Below are 22,429 nucleotides of genomic sequence, written 5' to 3' on the forward strand. Positions count from 1 at the left end.
TTTGAAAAGTTGGCTGAAAAGGAATGAACAATAACATGGAGAATACTCTAATGCCTCTGTATCCCATCAGGGTGCAGTCACACCTTGAGTATTGTGTGCAATTCCGGTCACTGCATTTCAAAAAGATAGAGTGGAATTAGAAAAGGTATTTAAAAGGGTGAATGGTAAAGGGGATGGAAAAGCTTCTCTCTGAGGAAAACTTAAAAAGGTTAGGTCTCTTCATTTTGGAGGAGAGACAGCTTAGAGGAATGGGAAATGTATTTGATATATATACCGCATTTTTGTGGAGTGGAATAGAACAAGTAAATGTGAATTAGTTGGTTACTCTTTCTAAAAGTAAAAGGCTAGGAACTTACAAAATAACACATTTAGAACAAAGTGGAGAAAATATTTACATTACAAATGTTCTTCTTTCTGCAAATATCATGAGGTTCTATGTGGATTCCAAAATCAAGAAAACCAAGAAATGAGCATCATACGGATGACTAATAACATTCAGCACCTCACCTCCAAATATGTTTTGAAATAGAAAGATTTGAAGGCTTTCTGGAACACTAACCAGCTGATTTTCGAAAATGATTGCCGCCCATCTTCCGACACAAAATCGGGAGATGGGCGGCGATTTCCTGAATCCACCCAAATCGGCATAATCGAAAGCCGATTTTGGGCGGCTTCAACTGCGTTCCGTCGCGGGGCCGGTAAAAAGTTGAAAGGGGGCATGTCAGCATGGTAGCGAAGGTGGGACGGGGGCAGGAGGGGGGCGTGCATTGAGATGGCCGGCTTCGCCTGATAATGGAAAAAAGAAAGCCGGCTGTCAGGAGAATTTGGTCCGTTTTATTTGGACCCTGTTTTTTTTAGCTCCAAGTCCCAAAAAAGTGCCCCAACTGACCAGATGACCACTGGAGGGAAGCGGGGATCACCTCCCCTTACTCCCCCACTGGTCACCACCACCCTCCCACACACGCACACACAAAAAAAATCTGACATTTTTTGCCAGCCTGTATGCCAGCCTCAAATGTCATACCCAGCTCCCTGACAGCAGTATGCAGGTCCCTGGAGCAGTTTGTAGTGGGTGCAGTGCACTTGAAGCAGGTGGACCCAGGCCCATCCCCCCTACCTGTTACACTTGTGCTGGTAAATGGGAGCCCCCCAAAACCCACTGTACCCACATGTAGGTGCCCACATTCACCCCTTAGGGCTATGGTAATAGTGTAGAGTTGTGGGGAGTGGGTTTTGGGGGGGATTTGGGGGGCTCAGCACACAAGGGAAAGATGCTATGCACCTGGAAGCTAATTTTTTTTAAATTAATTTTTAAAGTGTCCCCTAGGGTGCCCAGTTGGTGTCCTGGCATGTCAGGGGGGCCAGTGCACTAGAAATGCTGGCTCCTCCCACGCCCAAATGACTTACATTTCGCCGGATTTGAGATGGCCAGCTCCAGTTTCCATTATGGCTGAAAATCGGAGTCGCCCATCTCATCTAACCCCGGTGAGCGATTTGGCCGGATCCAAGCGTATTTGGAAAATACACTTGGCTCCGCCTGCTTATGGCGCCGGCCTCGAAGATGGCCGCCCATCGATTTGGCTGGCGCCGTTCGATTATGCCCCTCCAAGGGGCCCTTTTACTAAGCATCGGTAAGCCCAATGGGGGATTACCACTTCCTATTCCGGAACCACTGCCAGGCCGCCAAAGGAGCCCAGGGATAGTTCCCACCCCCTGCGCATGCCATTTCTGGCTCTACAAAAATATTTTCTCTTTTTGTAGTGCCACTGCTTACTCAAAGGTAATCATGCAATGCCACATGCCACACGGTTACTGCTGGGTTAGCGTGGGAGCCCTTACCACCACCTCAATGGGTGGCAGTAAGTGTTCTCCCCCGAAATGGCCACGCGGCAAGTGGTTCACTTACCACGTGGCCATTTCTTTTCCAGCAAAACAAGACAGCCTTTAACCCACTTTGGTAAAAGGGAGCCTCCGTAAGCATCAAAACAATACACTGATGCTAGCGCAGGCCCCCTTTTACCGCAGCTTAGTAAAAGGACCCCTGAGTAATTTGTTGGCATTCTAATTTGAAAAGGTAAAGAATTCCAAGCAACAGATGCTAGATAAGGAAAACCTGAGAAAAATTTTCTTTTAGAACGTAGTGCCTTTGGATCTAATGCACCAATCCTATACCCATTTGGAATACATTTCAAATTCAGTATATGTAGTAAAGCCCTCCCATATTTCTTTCTTTATTTTCACATTTATAGCCCAGATTGTCCCAAGCAATGTTTAGGTTCGAAGCGGCTTACAGATACAAATAGTTGACTGCAACTAAGCGTAATGTATTTTACAATAAATCTTGTAAGTCAAAGCAGAAAAACATGCAAATTGTTTCACAATGTTACAGATATTATATTGAAAATCATTATACATAATTTAAACTGGATTTGAGCCTCTACAGGCAGCCAATGAAGACTGACAAACATAGGTTCATTCTGTCATATTTATAAGTAGAGTAAAGCAATCGGGCTGCCATATTTCGATTTGTTTTCAACTGTTTGAGAAAGTATTTATGACAATCTATATAAACCATATTACGGGGTATGCGATGGTAGAATGTCAGAAAATTATTTTTCATAGAGAGGATGGTTGATGCCTGGAATGCTCTTCCGAGGGAGGTGGTGGAGAAAAAAACTGGCGAAATTCAAAAAAGTGGGATGAACCCAGAGGATCTCTAATTAGAAAATGAATGGTGCTTAGATAGCAACTCTGGCTGTATCACATAAACTCTTCCATTACGTTCAAAATATGTACCCTAGTTCACAAAATCATTCACGGAGATGCCCCAGCCTACATGTCCGACCTGATAGACTTACCACCCAGGAATGCTAAAAAATCATCCCACACATTCCTCAATCTTCACTTCCTTAACTGTAAAGGTCTAAAATACAAACTAACGCATGCCTCTACCTTTTCCTACTTGAGCACACAATTCTGGAACGCGCTGCCGCACAGCCTGAAAACGATCTATGAACTAACTAACTTCCGCAAACTACTCAAGACCCATCTCTTTAACAAGGCATACCACAAAGATCAACAAATGTGAACTCCTACAAATATACCCAGAATTGTCTTACAGCATTTGCTTGTCACTCTACTATCTTATTTCATCATTATCATGTTAAACAAGATCCTTATGTAATACTAAATGTATTTTCTCTTATACATTTCCAACATTCATGATGTATTGTTAGCCACATTGAGCCTGCAAAGAGGTGGGAAAATGTGGGATACAAATGCAATAAATAAATCAACTAAGGCTGGTGCTGGGCTAGCTTGTATGGTCTGAGTCCCGCATATAACAATCTGGAAAGAGCTTCAACAGAAACTCCAGTAATTTGGAATGTGGGGACAGCCGGACAGGGCTTGGCAGACTTTTATGGTCTGTGCCCTGCAAATGACAAGATGGATTCGGAAAGGCTGGACCGGGCTTTGACGGCAACTCCAGTAGTTGGAACATAAGGACAGAGCTGGGCGGACTTCTATGGTCTATGTCCCAGAGACACCAAAGAAAGATCACAATCAAGTATATAATATCATGTTCATTGTTGATTTAATCTTGATAATATGATTGTTGGGCAGACTGGATAGACCATTCAGGACTTTATCTGCTGTCACTTACTATATTATTATATTAAGTCTAGTTGGCCAACAAGGGATTGTGTACTACTAATCGAAAAACACATAATTAAGCTCTGGTATTTGTTGCCAGAGGATGTCATGAAATAAGTTATTATAACTAGATTTTTAAAAGGTTTGGACAAATTCCTGGAGTTAAAATCCATAAATTGCTATTAAGGTAGACCTGTTGAAAGCTACTTTCTAGAAGCTTGCCAGCTTCTTGTGACTTGGCTTGGCCACTGTTGGAAAGAGGATACTGGGCTTCATGGGCCTTTTGTATGACCCAGTATGGCAATTCTTATGTAATAAATCAAATGCATAAATAAAGTCTGTTCTTAAGGGCCTGACTCTAACCTGAGTGATGAAATTGGTCTCTAAGTATGTGCTATTCTTGAACCTTTGCTGGGACTTTCAACAAAAGATGTCCATTAGTGCTAATTGTGTTTCTGCATTCTAATCACCAGGATCAAAAGTATGAGCATCTGCACAGTGTAAATAGACCATTGATAATAATGACTCACAGGCATCCATTAATGTAGCCTTTCTTTCTCTTTATGCATCACTTTGCCTCCTGGAAAATGTAATTGCTTGCCTTCTTGAAACCAGTGCACCTCTCCATTGTCATTTGAGTTTCTTTGTATAGAAAACAATGGCTGCATTCTGCATTAAATAAAAGAACAATGAGACATGAACATCACTTTTGTCTCGGTTATGATGCAGTTGTGAATTATGGGTGCAAGGAGGGGAGAGGAAGGATATGCATTCGTAATGTGATGGCAGGGCACATGGTATAGCTTACAGTAAGAACTAGTGAGCCTTTAACATGAACGGTGATGTCAAGTGACTATACTATAATGGGGTTTTTAAAGTAGGTTGTGATACTTTCATAGGTTCAACATAAGAATAATGCAAAAATTATGTACTACATGAGTTTTTGAGACAATCCCATCTGAAGAAAGGACTTGTGTAGTCCCAAAATCTCACAACAGTAGTTTTGGATTATTTTATACAGTAAAAATTCTTATCTTTTCAGCAGTGACCTGGACTGGTCACCATTGCAAACAGGATACTGGGCTAGACGGACCCTTGGTCTGCCCCAGTAGGACCACTTTTATGTTCATATACTTTGGAAAGAAGTACAGTGGAGATGGTTGGGAGTCAATGTTATGTAACCTTATATAAATGGAACAACAATAACACAGCGCCAAAGACCAAGGGTCCCTTTTACTAAGATGCGTAGGCGCCTACACGCACACAACACATGTCAAATTAGAACTACCGGCCGGCTACCATGTGCCCCAGGTAGTAATTCTAATTTTGACATGCTTCCAAAATGCACAGCAGAAAATAGTTTCTATTTTCTACCGCATGGTGCTAATCGAGCAGTATTTGACAGTGTACGTGCGCTGACAATTACCGCCCAGTTAATGCTTTAGACCTTACCGCTAAGTCAACGGGTGGCGGTAAGGTCTCAGGCTCAAAATGTGCTGCTTTTTAGTTTGCCGCATGTCCATTTTCGGGAAAAAAAAGGCCTTTTCTGCAGGCATGCTGAAAAATGGACCTGCATGCGTGCCCCGGATGGTAATTCCATTTTTTAGGCGTGTCTGATACGCGCGTCAGAAGATATTTTTTATTTTCTACTGTGCAGTGCTAACCGGGTGGTAATCGACAGTGTAAGTACACCGATGATTACCGCCTGCTTAACACATGAGACCTTACCACTAAGTCAATGGATGGTGGTAAGGTCTCAGGCCCAAAATGGACGCATGCCAATTTTTATTTTGCTGCATGTCCATTTTCGGACAAAAGAAAAAAGCCCTTTTTTATAGGCGCACTGGAAAATGGACCTGCGTGCATCCAAAACACATGTCTACACCAGCACAGGCCATTTTTGGCGCCTTAGTAAAAGGACCCCTTGGACTGGAAAGGAAGTTCATTCTTGCTGCTGCCAGGTCATTTCCGGTACAGCCTCCCACTTATTTTCAAGTACCACACATTAACAATTTTAGGAGGCAAGTTCTTACCGTGTGAAAAGCGATCACATGCATTAATGGTGTGTGTATAATCGGCGTTCTGATGTAGTTAAGGGGATCATGGCATACCTGTCTGTTCTAAAGAAGTCAACAGAATGAGCTTGGGCAGTCCTGTTCCTTTCTTAATCTGGTGGCTGGATTGAAGTGGGTTAATATTCAGTGGCCCTTATCCAGAGAGCAGCACAATCCAGGTAGTGATGGGGTGGAAATGTGGACAGAGTGGCTAATGATATTGAGCATCCCTATTCAGATTATTATATCTGCACAATTTAGGAAGCAAAAAGTCTGAACAATATCGCTGCTATTCTGAGAGTATTGGCACTGACCACCTAGCAGGTTATTTAGCACCAGCCACTATCTGGATACTGATGTTGAATATTCAGATATTTTTTAGTCAAGAATATTGACCCATAGATTTTCAGACTGCAAAGTGATTCATTATTGGCATCAGTCTCAAGGCTGAAGAAATCTGTCAAGACTTGAGAAGGGCTGTTTATAAAATGAAACTCATTACCACAGATCATACAGGTAACCACAGAACAAGCAAAGTACACGTGTTACAGTCGGCAGAGGGATTTCAAAATAAATGCTTCCTGGACTTTTGCACTTGTTGTTTGTATGGGCAGATTTTTCTAGAAAATAATGCACCTGGTTTTGAAAATGCAATCCATACGTGCAATTTTCCAATTTCTCAGTTACCTCCTCTGAATTTTCATGCTTAGCTGCAAGCCACTAACTGGCTATATTGCGCAACATAGCCGGTTAGGCACAGATATTCAGCGTCAAACTGGCTATGTTTAGTGGTTAAAATAGGCCACATAAATAGCAGGCCTATCTTTAACAGCTAATGACTTAACCAGTTAGGGCTGAATATTTGCTTAGGGGCCCTTTTACTAAGCCGCGTAGGCGCCTACACGCGCCAATTTGGAACTACTGCCCAGCTACCGCGTGGCCCGGATGGTAATTTAATTTTGTACGCGTGTTCAGTAGGCACATCGGCACTAACCGGGCGGTAATCGGCATTGTACGCTTGCTGACGATTACTGCTCGGTTAACATGTGAGACTTTACCGCTAAGTCAATGGGTGGTGGTAAGGTCTCAGGCTCAAAATGGACGCGCATCAGTTTTCGTTTCGCTGCATGTCCATTTTCGCCCCCCCCCCAAAAAAGGCCTTTTTTGCAGGTGTGCTGAAAAATGAACCTGCAAGTGTCCAATACACGCGTCTACACCAGCGCAGGCCACTTTTTGACGCACGTTAGTAAAAGGACCCCTTAATCGGTTAAGTTGCTGCAGTCAAAAATGAAACTGGATATTCAGTGCTGGTCGCCAGATACAGGCTGGCACTGAATATCTGGTCTAAACGCCAATGTCGGCAGTCACCACGCAGCTCGACACCGGTTGAATATCGAAGGGTATGAGTTTATGGAGTTGACCTGATAGACCACTTTTATAGGAAAAGCAATGTTTGCGGCAAAATCTGAAGTGAAGCAGCAAAGACTTGAAAGAGACCTGAGGACATCTGCAGATCTTTCTCCTTCTCTGCCAGAGAAAGCCCATTGGATTTTCCCAACAGCCATGGGACACAGCCTCCTTCTCTTTTACCTTGATGAAGGTGGAAATTTGCATTCAGCAGCATGCGTGCTTGATCTAAACTTGACCATGCATCTGTCACTCAAAGCTCTAGGGGCAGGTTTCTCAACCCAGTCCTCAGGGGACCCCCCCCCCCCCCCAAGCTAGTCTGGTTTTCAAGATATCCACAGTGAATATACATGAGAAATATTTGCATATGCTGCCTCCATAGTATGAAAATATATCTCATGCAGATTCATTGTGGATATCTTGAAAACCAGACTGGCTTGGATCCTCCTTAGGACTGGGTTGAGAAACCTTGCAAGCCTAGAGAAAGAAGTCAGAAAACTGCATCAACCAAGAGAGAAAGTATACTCTGACCTGAAAGCAAACAGCCTTCCCTTTTAAATAATTATGCAATTAAATCTATTCTGCTATGATTAGCCGCATTTCATGATTTTAATGGTCATGATTACAGAAGTACTGCTCAGTACATTTGCAAACTATATTGTTCCAAGAGGACTCAATTAGTTAGTGTTCTGCTGAACAAATACACAATGACCTGCAGGCTATATTCACCTCATTAGTACTATTTGTATTTGTGCAACTAAGGAGAAATCAGATGGGCAAAAGGTAATCTATAAAATAGGTTTGAGAAGAGCAGTAGTGGATTTACTCTTTCAGCAAACTGTGACAGCTGGATTTCTCCCTTCTCCTAAATTGTAGTTTGCCAGAAGGACCCCCTTCCCCTTTCAAATTATCTTGAGAGCCAAGTAAATACCGTAATAAAGAAAATGTTCTATTCAATGTGGAAACTCAAATGAATAAAACCTTTCTTTCCGAGGGAAACTTTTCGAAACTTAATATAATCAATGGTCCTAAGCCATGCAGATTACTGCAACGGAATCTATGCGGGATTTAAAGAACAACTCACAAAAAAACTCCAGACCGCCCAAAACACAGCAGCCAGACTGATATATGGTAAAACATGATTCGAAAGTCCTAAACCCCTTTGAGAAAAGCTTCACTGGCTCCCAATCAAAGAACGGATCATCTTCAAAATCTGCACTTTGGTCTACAAAATTATCTACGGCGTAGTCCCAGGATACATAACAAAACCCACCTCTTCAAGAAGGCCTATCCCACCGATCCAACTTAAATTCCCACACCCAGCAATACAGCATAACCAATGATCGTACTGGACAATCTACAATCTTCATTCCCTTCGACCCTCATAATGCTCAATTCACACCTACCTCATTTGACCACAATAGAACCTTGTATTTGTTATCAACCGAATTGGCAAACGCCTTTTATGGTACTATGTAAGCCACATTGAGCCTGCAAATAGGTGGGAAAATGTGGGATACAAATGTAACAAACATACAAATAAATAAATAAATAAATAAATAAATAAATAAATAAATAAATAAATAAGAGGTGTTCCATTCTCTCCAGATGGCAGGAAGATCACTTCCTGTGACAGGAGTGGACCTCTAAGGATAATGAGGCTGCCCCCTTTTCTGCCTGTTGGAAAGTCAAACCCTGGTGATGAGGTGCTTGAGCGATACGCTTACGGTCGTACAGTGAGTAATGGAGAGCAGAACCAGTTCTTAAGGTTCTCATATTTGGTTTTATCTGGACTGAGGTATCCCATTCATATATTGCATCTAATGTATAAACACACATATAAACCATAAAATTACCCAGGGGAATGTACAAACATATACACCTGCTCCAAGACAGTAGCAATTGTGGGCGTATGCATCAGATAAATTGCATATGCACATATTTTATAAAATATATGGAGAATTGCCAGTCCTGCCCCCATTCCATCTGTTCTCCCTCCACATATTCCTTTGAATAGATCTCCTGAGTGGATGCACCATACTCCCTCTCTGGCTTTATTCAAATCCAACATAAACCCCCAATTTTCTTAACCTGCTTTTTAATTAGGGGTGTGCAAGAGGAAATAAGTTGTTTCATTTAGTTTGCTGTTTTGTGCAGTGGTTCTTCCATTTTGTTTTGTTTTTAAATGTTTTTGTTTCAGTGTACTTTTGTTATAGTTTCTGGTTGACCAAACAATAAAAAACCTCAGCATGAAATAAACCTCAACTCCCCCCCCCCCCATCCAATCACACTCCCAAACCACCCTCAATCCTCTCCAATCATCATCTGACCTGCCCCTGGCCTCCTTCAATCCCCCCCCCCCATGTCAACATTACCCCTTTCCTTACTCCCCCAAATGTCAGTATTACCCCCTTCCCTATTCCTGAGTTTCAACATCAACCCCCCCCCCCCCCTACAAAAGAGGCATCTGATGGATGTCTCCACTAGCGTAAGGATGTCCTTCTCACGTATTTCAGGAAATCTGGACATCTTTCTTGTTCAAAAATTGCTGAGATGGACTTTTCTCTCTTTTTTTTTTTTTAATGTTATGAGCAGTACGTCCCAATTCTGACTTGGACTTTTTTTGAAAATGCCCCTCTTAGTAGTTATTTTATAACAGCAGTTATGCACATAAGTGTCACTACAGTTTTAGAACTAAGCGTTCAGTTTCTGGGCTCCCACAACTGAACGCCCTTTACAGAATCTACCACTGATTGTTGAACTGCTTTTTGAATATTGACCTGATTATGCGTTATGCTTAATTATCATTTATTGTGGATTATATTATTCCTTGTAATTGTTAGCTGAAATATTTCAGAATGCACTTGCAAAATGATGGAGTTCATTGTAATATTATATCTTGGGGTTTTCCGGGTTTGTATTTTTATGAAGTTGTAACGTTGCTGATTAACGCTTTGTCAGTGTGAGTTCTGCCTCTCCTGGAACATTTTGCCGATTAGCCAAGTAACGATGTTTTAAAAAAAGAAAAATAATAGAGATGTGTACAAGCCAAATATTTTCAGTTCATTTAGCTTTTTCTCCAACATTTGGGTGTTTCTTGGCTTGTTTCACACATTTGTTCTAATATAGTTTTTTAACACTCATAAATTGATTTTATTTTTTATAAATCATAGGTTAATAATGCTCATTAAAGAGTAAATTCTATATATGGTGCCTAAAAAAAATTAGTGCTGAAAAAAGTGCTATTCTATAGGTTGTGCTTAAAGTTAGGCGTGGTTTATAGAATAGTGCTTAAGTGCAAGGGTTGTGCCTATATTCAGGTGCTGCCATTTGCACCAACAAAAATGTGATGCAAATTCCCACACCCACATTTAGGCGTGATGCCCAATTGCGTGCATAACTTGAAACCATTTCTACGCTCTGCCCTGCAATTCCCATGACCCTCCAATTTCCACACCTCCATTTTTAGGTCACATGTAAAATTTAGGCGCGGATCCTGCACCTAAATTTATGCAAGTAAATACCAGATAAAGCTAATTAGTGACAGTAATTGCTTGTTAAAAAGCCAATTATTGACATTAATTGGCCCTATTCAATAAAATTGCACCTGCAAACATTTTGCGACTTTTATGAATCAAATGTGTGATTGCACAACCCTAGTAAATAACCAATACCTGAGAACACATGACACAGGCATACCCTGAGCATCAAGGTTGGCCTATGCTTAGGGCTGGTCTTAGGCAGGGGCAACAGGAGTGGTTGCACAGGGCCTCGTGCTCCTAGGGGCCCTGCATACCTGGCATGTCTGTCCCCTTGTCTCGGAACACCTCCCTGCTCCATGCCTTAATGTGCATGCACGTTTCAGCACGCAGCAGCAGCGATTTTCATATCCTATTGGCTGCTAAACCCAGAGCCTCCTCGCTGCTACGTCCTGCCCTTGCAGAAGCAGGAAGTGACATCAAAAGGGGGCGGGAGTCAGATGCAGCAATGAGGAGGCTCTCTGGGTTCAGTGGCCGATGTGATATGAAAATCACTGCCACTCTCTACTGAAACGGAAACTTAGAGGATGCATGTTAAGGTACAGTGGCGTTCCTGGGGGGGTTGTGGTGGGTGAGGTCTGCCCCGGGTGCACGCCGCTGGGGGGGTGCCGCGCGCGCCTGTCCTTCGTTCGTTCCATGCTCCCTCTGCCCTGGAACAGGTTACTTTAGAGGGAGCATGGAATGAACAAAGGACAGGCGTGCGCGGCACCCCCCCCAGCGGCGTGCACCCGGGGGGGGTTCTTTCGTGGGGGGGTGCCCTTTCACCGGGGGGGGGCATGCTGCATCCAGGGGGGGGGGGGGCGCTGCACCTGGGGGGTGGGGTGTATCGGCGATCCGTCCCGGGTGTCAGCCCCCTAGGAACGCCACTGTTAAGGTATGAAGTGAGTGGCATGTGGGGGTGGGGAGGCAGGGGAAGAGGGCCCCACTGAAGTGGTCTGCACAGGGGCCCACAATTTCTAAGACTGGCCCTGCCTATGCCGGTCATCAAGAGCCTCAAACAGGTTTGATTTCGATTTCCACCATCTATAATTAAGCATCTCATTTAAATGTAAAGATTGCAAATTGTTGATCACTTGGGCTTTCATTTTCTACCAACAATATCTAAGGCAGGTGTTACTCATCTCTGCAATAGACAAGGATGGCTGAGCGGGTTCTGCTTTATGTCGTGTTTAGCATTTCAAACCGTTTACTGCATAAACAAATTCTGACAGCCCAAAGAAATTCCTGATACAAAAGAAAAAAAAAATGCCTCGAAATCAGGTAACTGATGCTACAAGCATGACAATGTGTATATTACATTAAATGTTTGGCTTCTCACTCTGAGAAGTCCTTAGAAATATTTACTGATTGTGGCATTAGCTAGAGTGGAGCCTGTTCCTATGGTTACCTTCCAGCTACAGGAATCTCACGCAGAATAACTGAGCAGAGTCGATTTATTTTAAATTGACTTTGGAATGAGTTTTATTATTTCATGTTTTATAGGCGGGGATATATACCACCATATGGTAAGTACCACCTTTGATATCAAGTTTTCCAGTGAAAAGGCTTAGCTGGTGAATATCTTGAAAGGTTATAGTAAAGGCTGAAGTGTCCAGCTGCATTTAAATAAAGAACAGGCAGAGATAAGTGATTCCAAATTACATCCATCAACTTCACTGCAGGCTGTGAGTGAAGGAGTGCCTAATGGTTGGCACAGTGGATTGAGAACCTGGGGAATTAAGTTCAGTTTCTACTATGGTTCTTTGTGACATAAGTACAAAAGTATTGCCATACTGGGAAAGACCAAAGGTCCATCAAGCCCAGCATCCTGTTTCCAACAGTGGCCAATCCAGGTCACAAGTACCTTGCAGAAAAACAAAGATTAGCAACATTCTATGTAGAACCCCAAAGAGTAGCAAGATTCTAGAATTCTAAAGAACAACAAGATTCCATGCAGAATTTCAAAGTGTAGCAACATTCCATGTAGAATCCCGAAGAGTAGCAAGATTCCATTCAGAATCCCAAGTATTGCAACAGTGGGACAGACCAAAAGGTCCATCAAGCCCAGCATCCTGTTTCCAACAGTGGCCAATCCAGGTCACAAATACCTGGCAAGATCCCGAAAAAGTACAAAACATTCTATACTGCTTATCCCAGAAATAGTGGATTTTCCTTGGGCATGTCAGTTAACCCTCTATTGCCCCAGGTACAAAAACTTAGATTAGAAGCCAACTTTAGAAAGAGGAGTACCTGCATAAAATAAATGTAAACTTCAGTTGTACTACAAAAAGTCAGTGTATCAAATCCATGCCCTTTGCCCTTTACCCGAGGCAGCGTGGCTTCACTAGAGGCAGGTCATGCCAGACAAATCTGATTGATTTTTTTGACTGGGTGACCAGACAGTTGGTACTAGATGTGGTATACTTGGACTTTAGCAAAGCCTTTGGCACGGTTCCTCACAGGCGACTGATAAATAAACTTGAGTGGCCTCGGTATGGGAACTAAAGTGACTGACTGGATTAAAAACTGGTTAAATGGAAGGAGACAGAGGTTAGTGGTAAATGGAGCTTGTTCTGAGGAAAGGGAGGTTATCAGTGGTGTATTGCAGGGATCGGTCCTTGTGCTGGCCCTGTGAATGCGGAAGGACTATCTGATATTGTTTGTCTCTTTGCGGATGATACCAAACTCTGTAATAGGGTGGACACCCCGGAGGGTGTGGATGGCATGAGGAAGGATCTGGCGAAACTTGAAGAATGGTCCGATAATTGGCAACTAAGATTTAATGCTAACAAATGCAGGGTCATGCACTTGGGTTACAAAAATCCAAGGGAATGGTACAATATAGAGGATGAAATGCTTCTGTGTACAAAAGAAGAGCGGGTCTTGGGGGTAATTGTGTCTGATGACCTTAAGGTAGCCAAACAGGTAGAAAAGGCGATGGTCAAAGGGAATTGAGAGAGAACCTCAGGGGTGGGAGGGAAGATATTGAGAGAGAACCTCAGAGAGAACCTCAGGCAGGAGGGAGAGAAGGAATTGGGAGGGTACCATGAACAGGGGTAGGGAGGAAGGGAATTGAGAGGGGCGGGGGAGGGAGAGAATTGAGAGAGAACCTTGGGTGGGCAGGAGAATCTCAGATGGCAGAGGAGGAAGGGAGAGAGAACCACAGGCAGGGCTAAAAGGGGAGGGAGAGATGCTGGACTGTGCACAGGGAGAAAAGGGGGGGGGGAAATAGGTAAAGATGCCAATTGAGGGATAGAAGGATGGAGGAAGAAGAGAGTGGGAGAAGGATGGAGGAAGAAGAGAGTGGGAGAGATGTTGACCTTGGAGAGAGGGAGTGAGAGACAGAAAGATAATTGATCTAGGGAGGAGGGGGTGGAGGGAAAGAAGAAAGAGAGAGAAGTGTTGGACTCGGGGGGGGGGGGGGAGCTGGGAGAGAGGTAAAAGGAAGAGATTATGGGCCTTGGGGTAGAGAGGAGGAAGAGAGAAAGAGTTGGACCTGGAGGAGGGAGAAAGGAAGATATTGGGCCTTTAATGTGGCATAGCCACAGGGGAGGGGAGGAGCCTTGGAGACCTGGGTGGGTCCCTCAGTTTGGACTCAGACCCCTCCAAGCTGCAGAACCTGTTCAATGGTAGGTGAAGTAGCTGAAGCCCCGCCAGCCAAACAAACCTGCTGCCTGAGTCCCCCCGTCCTCCTTGTACTGCCTCGGCGGGGGAAAGTAAGTTGGGTACTTCCAACTACCAACACTTGCACTCTCCAAGCGTGCTCAGTTCATGCATGAACTGAGCATGCTCGGGAAGCGCTGGAATCAGCGACTGGAGGTACCCTAATATGTTCCTTGCTCCTAAGACAACACAAGGAGGAAGGGGGCCACTTTGGCAGTGGATTTCTTTGACTAGCGGGACTTCGGCATCCCCACCACAAAGGTATGATATCTAATGGGGGGGAGGGGAGAGAAAGGAAGTGTGTGCCCCCCATTTCATCCCTGTGCCCCCCAATGGACTGCTGTCTATGCCCCACCTTTAATTGCATGATTAATCACGAGCTTAATAATTTCAATTGAAATGCAGCCACAGTATTTATCCACAGTGGCGTTCCTGGGGGGGCTGGCACCCGGGGCGGATCACCGATGCGCCCCACCCCCCCGGGTGCAGCGCCCCCCCCCCGATGCAGCATGGACCTCTCCCCCCCGGCGAAAGGACACCCCCGCGAAGGAACCCCCCCCCCTGTTCCGGGGCAGAGAAGAAGCATGGAACAACGGAGGACAGGCGTGCGCGGCACCCCCCGGCGGCGTGCACCCGGGGCGGACCGCACCCACCCCCCCCCCTAGGAACACCACTTTTTATCCAAAGTTCTAAAAGAGCATAGACAAGACATTTCTAAACTGTTACCAATAATCTGTAACTTATCACTTAAAACAGTCATAGTACCTGAGGACTGGATAGTGGCCAATGTAACAATAATTTTTTTTAGAAAGGCTTCAGAAATGATCTGAGAAACCATAGACAGGGCAGACCCAACCATCAGGCAAGGCCAGCTGGTCACCTAGGGCAGCCACTTCTTGGGGGCAGCAAAGAGTAGCCTGCAGTCACACGAACTCCAAGAACCATCAGCACGTACTTTATCCTGCCCTTTTATTGATTGCTTAATTATCAAACTCTTGGAGGTGGGACTGCAGGCTACAGGCCTGAAAGTTAGTTAGTGGAGTGATATACATTTGAAAGTTTGCCTAGGGTGCCCACTGCCCTTGACCGGTATGACTAAAGATTACCACTACGGTATTACTACTACTTATTCTAGACCAGTGAGCCTGATGTTGGCGCAAGACAACAAGATAGTAATTTTAGGGGGCAATTTTATAAGTGGGCACCTCCTTTTAGGCAACTCGATGCTGCGCTGTGAGACCCTATTCCATAATTTATTTATTAGGATTTATTTACCGCCTTTTTGAAGGAATTCACTCAAGGCGGTGTAGAATAAGAATAGATCAAACATGAACAATAGGCAATTACAGCAGTAAACAATATTCAAATAATACAAAGTATGGCATAGTATACTACTTACAATGTCAACACATTACGTAATAGAACATTTTAATCGACAGTGAAGGGTATAAGCAAAGATGGAACATACAGATAGGTAAGAGAGGAAGAAGAGTTAGAAAGTAAGTGCTCAGATTCCCTTATGCGATACTAACACAACCCAGCATCGGTACACACTTAGTTATGCACCTGTAGTTACACCAGACGTAGGTGGCCCAAATGGGTGCGCCTAAATTTTAGTCGCAAGAATGGCACATAAACATATTCTATAAACTACGCCTAACTTTAGGCATAGTTTATAGAATCATGTTATCCGCGTGTTTTTTTGACACTGATTTTTAAGGCGACATTTATAGAAATTGGCTCTTTGAATATTAAAGGACCACTGTTATAAGATTTCAGGTCCAGTTAAAAGAAGAGAGAGTTGCCTTTACAAAATAGGCATAAATAGGAAGTCTTTATGAAATTACCCCCACCTGCATATAATAATATAATAAATGTAAACCACTTTGGTTGTACCACAGAAAGGTGGTAGATCAAATCTATGACCCCTGACCCTTTCTAGACAGGTACTATACAGTGTAGATGGTGGCTGTGAAAGGCAAGCGAAAAGGAGGAGCAAACTTCACATGACCGTGAGTGACGAACAAAATAGTGAGGCGGAACCAAGGAGGATATTAAGTAGTCTTTATTGGTAACAGCTGAAAGATGACCCGACACGGCCGTGTTTCGACACAAAGGCCTGCCTGAGGAGTGAAAGGCTCCATGAGCTATTCCAGCCAGGAGTGTCCCAAGCTGGAACCGTGCTCTATGCTACACACCCCCAACACCCATGCCCCATCCACTATGCCACTGCCGCTGCAAGAGAGACAATGGACTGGGAACAATTTTTATGCCACTCTCTCTCTCTCTTTTGCACGCTGTGAGGTCATACCACCTGTGTAGCCCTGGGGATGGCCCTAATCTCAGAAATATGTTTTAACCTAGAAAGACCCAAGGCTGCAGAAATTCAGCTGGCAGTGCTCAGCGTTTTACTGACTGCAGGTGGCATTACCCCTAGAAATTCAGGGCCCTTTTACTAAGCTGCGTAGGTGCCTATGCGAGCCCAACTTGCACCCATTCAGAACTACCGCCCAGCTACTGCGTGGCCCGGTTAATGCGCGAGACCTTATCGCTAAGTCAGTGGGTGGCAGTAAGGTCTCAGGCCCAAAATGAACGCGCACCAATTTTCATTTTGCCACATGTCCATTTTTAGCCCAAAACAAAAAAGGTCTTTTTTGCAGGTGCGCTGAAAAATAAACCTGTGCTCGTCCAATACACGCATCTACACCAGCACAGGCCACTTTTCGGAGCACCTTAGTAAAAGGACCCCTTCAATGCCGGGCCTTGTTTAGGTGAAAACATAGCTATTTAAGTGCAATATTCAGTCAGATTCAGCACTTAACCGGCTATGGGGCTGACTTATATGCGGTTCCCTTGGCCGATGAAGTGCTGAATATCAGCCCTTAACTAGCCAAGTGCTGATTTTACCCTGAAATGCCCCCAAAATAGCCGGTTTTGAGTTGGGCACTAAGGGGCCGATATTCAGACCATAGGAGGGAACCCAGCTAACTCCCACAGTCGGCCGTCAGCCCGGATATTCAATGCCAGGCCGTTTCTGGTGACTAGCATTGAATATCCGGTTTATTCTTAGCCGGTTTAGAGTTAACCGGCTAAATCATAAGTACATAAGTACATAAGTAGTGCCATACTGGGAAAGACCAAAGGTCCATCTAGCCCAGCATCCTGTCACCGACAGTGGCCAATCCAGGTCAAGGGCACCTGGCACGCTCCCCAAACGTAAAAACATTCCAGACAAGTTATACCTAAAAATGCGGAATTTTTCCAAGTCCATTTAATAGCGGTCTATGGACTTGTCCTTTAGGAATCTATCTAACCCCTTTTAAACTCCGTCAAGCTAACCGCCCGTACCACGTTCTCCGGCAACGAATTCCAGAGTCTAATTACACGTTGGGTGAAGAAAAATTTTCTCCGATTCATTTTAAATTTACCACACTGTAGCTTCAACTCATGCCCTCTAGTCCTAGTATTTTTGGATAGCGTGAACAGTCGCTTCACATCCACCCGATCCATTCCACTCATTATTTTATACACTTCTATCATATCTCCCCTCAGCCGTCTCTTCTCCAAGCTAAAAAGCCCTAGCCTTCTCAGCCTCTCTTCATAGGAAAGTCGTCCCATCCCCACTATCATTTTCGTCGCCCTTCGCTGTACCTTTTCCAATTCTACTATATCTTTTTTGAGATACGGAGACCAGTACTGAACACAATACTCCAGGTGCGGTCGCACCATGGAGCGATACATCGCTATTCGATGATAGCCAGTTATGTTTAAACTGGCTAAAGATATCCCATATATTCATGCGGCCAAACATAGCAGCTAAAGTGGGGCTGAAAATCGGCAGATAGATGGTTATGTGATAAAACCAGTTGTCTACTAGCCACTAACCGATGATATTCAGCGGGAGATAGCAGGCTGTTCCCCCACTGAATATCTCCGGATAGCCAGTTATGGGGCAGTTAACCGGCATTTAACTGACCAGTTAAATGCTTTTGAATACCAGGGGGTAACTGGTTAAACACTGCTGAATATGACTGGTTAGCCCCGAGCATGAGATTTAACCAGCAAGGAGCCATTTCTGGCTAGTTAAATCGCTTTGAACATCAGCTTCTCCCTTTCTGCTTCCGTTGTCTTTGCTCTTTCTCTAGTGACCACCCACCATGATTCCCATTGATGTTAATAGTATTGGTAGTTTCAGCGATGTAGATACCTGTCCAGCTTTAACCTGGATCCAGATTGTTACCTTATTTCACATAGGGGCCCTTTTACAAAGGCGCGCTGAAAATGGCCTGCGGTAGTGTAGACACGTGTTTTGGGCCCACGCAGAATCATTTTTTCAGCGCACCTGTAAAAAATGGCTTATTAAATTTTTTTGCCAAAAATGGATGTGCAGCAAAATGAAAATTGCCACGCGTCCATTTTGGGTCTGACCTTACCGCCAGTCATTGACCTAGTGGTAAAGTCTCACAAAGTAATCGGGCGGTAATGACCTACGTGTGTCAAATGCCACTTGGTGCGCGTCCAACACGCACTTATCGGATGAGTGCCAAAAATGAAATTGCCGCAAGAGCCACGTGGTAGCCGGGCGGTAACTCCATTTTAGTGCACATTGGGCGTGCGTAGACGCTTACGCAGCTTCATAAAAGAGCCCCATAGACCCTGTAATCTGTAAACCGATGGGTGGTATATCATGAAATATAGAAACATGAAACATGAATATTAGTTAATAGCATAAGTACATAAGCATCGCCATGCTGGGACAGACCAAGGGTCCATTGAGCCCAGCACCCTGTCACCGACAGCGGCCAAAAGAACAAGCAATTTGTCCCGCTCATCCTAGAAATACTGTATTCCCTCATCCATTCAATAACATTCTATGGCTTTTTCCTCCAGGAAGCCGTCCAACCCTTTTTTTTAAGTCTGCCTTAACCACCTTTTCCAGCAGCGAATTCTAGAGTTTAACTACGCGTTAAGTGAAGAAAAAGTTCCTCCGATTCGTTTTAAATTTACCACACTGCAGCTTCATCGCATGCCCCCTTGTCCTAGTATTTTTGGAAAGCGTAAACAGACGCTCCACATCAATCCGTTCCATTCCACTCATTATCTTATAGACAGGAACCAGTGCCAGCTCAGCATCTATTTGAATGAATAGCTAGGACGTTTCTCTGACATTTCTAATCAAGGGAGCCCTTCAGCCTCTCTGCTTTAACTGTATGTTATGACTGCTTTAAAAATCAATCCTTGCAATTTAAAACTAATTGTGCACTTGTATGGTTCTATAATTAGGAATTAAAATAGGTCCCTGGAGTTCACGTAAATCCAATGTGTTGTACAGCCAACTAAGCTTGACTTTGCTATTACTTGACAGTTCCAGCCACCCATCTGCTATAATTCATTCTTCCTGTAATTATGGGTTGAGCACTATGATAGCATTAGAAGTGGCAGTGCCAGTGCCATCAGTCAAATGATACACAGAATACCAAAAGAGGCTACTGAAATTGGTCTAACAGACTGAATCTGCAGGAAACGTGCCACCTAGAGCGCACTTTTCAAGTGCATGGGGAGTTGTAAATGAATATTGAGTAAGAGACTGAGAGGATGAAATAGTGATATGGCAATAGGATTCTATAAATGGCGAATAAAGTTGCGTGCACCAACCAGCGTGCATAGCCGATTTGTGCACGCAACCTAATTGCTTAACAAGACAATTAGCGCCAATAACTGGCTTAGTAACAACCAATTATAGATGTTAATTAGGATTTATTCGCAGATCGTATTCTATAACGATCCACAAGTAAATCCTAACCTGAGTAAATTTGGGTGGGGAGGGCGTGGCTTGGGGGTGTTCCGGGGCCTTCCAAAATTTTATGTGCATAAATATAGAATTCAGTCGGACCGCGTCTATTTTAGGCGCCAGCATTTACACCAGTTTTTAGCAGGCATGGATTATGCCCTAAGCGATATTCTATAAAGGATGAATAGCCCTTATAGAATCCTTTATAGAATAGTACTCACTGTGTACAATTTTTGGCACCAATTTTTAGTCGCAACTTATAGAATTTACCCCTAAGGGGCAATTCTATAAAGCAGACATTAACTTGCATGCATTCTGCCCAACTGTTATTCTCTAAATATGCGCATATCTTACATAGGGCCCTGTTTACTAAGCAGCATTATAGGCGCGTTAATGTTTTTAATGCGCGTTAACCATGTACATGCCTACAATATCCCTATAGGTGCCTACATGGTTAGTACGCGTGCTAAGTGTAGGCTCGCTAAAAACAATAATGCATCTTAGTAAACAGGGCCCATAATGTGCATTTCAAAGATAGGTATTTCAATATGAGGTCTAAGTCCAAACTGAGACGTTTTGCAGAAAATGTCTCAATCCGATGTCTAGCACACAACCATAACCGAACTAGAAAAACGTCTACATTTCTGGTTCGATTATGGCTTTGAGCTAGACGTTTTCATGCTCAACATGCCCAGTTCGATTCCCACTGCAGCTCCTTGTGACTCTGGGCAAGTCACTTAACCCTCCATTGCCCCTGGTACAAAATAAGTACCTGAATATATGTAAACCGCTTTGAATGTAGTTGCTAAAAAACAACCTCAGAAAGGCGGTATATCAAGTCCCATTTCCCTTTCCCATCTGTAAGTACCATTTAAAAAAAAAAAAAAACATCCCAGGGAAAAGGGTAGAAAATGAAGCCATAGGGACATCTGTCTGGCAGTTTTCCTAGAAAGCTGACCACACAGACATCCCAGCAATGCAGAGGGGCAGCCTAGTGATCAGTGTAGTAGACATCATATAAAGGGACTCGGGTACAAATCCCACCTAACCCCTTCATATTACCAGGAACAGAGACAACCTCTGTGCCTAAAGGTCCACCACTACCATAACCCTCAGGCTTGCATGTCACATATATTTAGGTACAAGAAGTATTTCTATGTTCCAGGAGGGCTCACATATTTGTACTGAAATGAAAGAGTTAAAGTGGGAATTAAACCTGGGTATCATTGTTCACTGGCCACTGCACCACTAGGCTACTCCATCCACTTGCTTGCTGCTGTCTTAGGAATGGCCAAATATCTAGAGCTGCCATATATGCTGTTATTGTCACATTTTGCAGGGTAGGAGGGGGGTCAGTTACCACTGGGGGATTAAAGGTGGTTCATGCTTTCATCCCTTCAGTGGCCAGCTGGTTAGTTAGGAAACCTTTTTAGACATGACTGAAACGGGTCTAGATAAAAACTTACTTATTTTCTGCTCTGGACCTTTTCTTCTGTTCCATTATCACTGAAAAACATCCAGATCTTAAGCCGCCCAAGACCCACCCAAAACACACTTCCAAAACACCCCTTTGCAATTTAGATGAATCGTGGAGTAAAACATCCCAATTCTGAGTTTCAAAAATTGCAACTTAGACGTTTTGTCGAGGAAAATGTCCACTTGCTCCTTTTTGCCGCTTTTGGGACATTTTTCTCTTTTGAATATGAAGGCTTGAGAGAATACTTTGGGATCCTTTACCAAAGTGAGGTAAGTTTTTGCACTTACTATGCATTAGCTGCAAAAACTAGCAAAGGTAAGATCAAAGAACGTGTGGTAGATGCAAGGGGTGCGACCGGCATCTGCGTCACATATTTACTACATAGGGCTGACACTTACAACATGGCACCACATTATATGCAGTGCCAGATAGCATAGGAGCATTGCATGCACTGCAGTGCTGGCCCATTCCGAAAGAAGCATAAAGAAATCCATAACTGCCATGGAGGCATTTTCCCCCTCTCCCCCACCACTGGACAAACCCGCTGAAATCCAATCACCTCTTCCAACATCACCACCAAACCAATCCCACTGGCTCAAACCCCATCGATGAAGTCAAAACTCCTGCACTTTGGACCTAAGTGCCTCCCCCCAGGAACCTACTCTAGTTCCACCCTCCCAAAACCCCCAGGATCTACCCAGGGTCTTCATCAGTAATTCAATGGCACCCAGGCAAGAAAGGACTGGTTGGTTTATTTTAAGAGTTTCTAAGTAGCCTAGTGATAGCCAACTAAGGGGTCCTTTTACTAAGGTGCACTGAAAAATGGCCTGCGGTAGTGTAGACGCGTGTTTTGAGCAGTCGTAGA

This window comes from Microcaecilia unicolor, chromosome 6, assembly GCF_901765095.1.
Source record: "Microcaecilia unicolor chromosome 6, aMicUni1.1, whole genome shotgun sequence".
Classification (NCBI taxonomy): domain Eukaryota; kingdom Metazoa; phylum Chordata; class Amphibia; order Gymnophiona; family Siphonopidae; genus Microcaecilia; species Microcaecilia unicolor.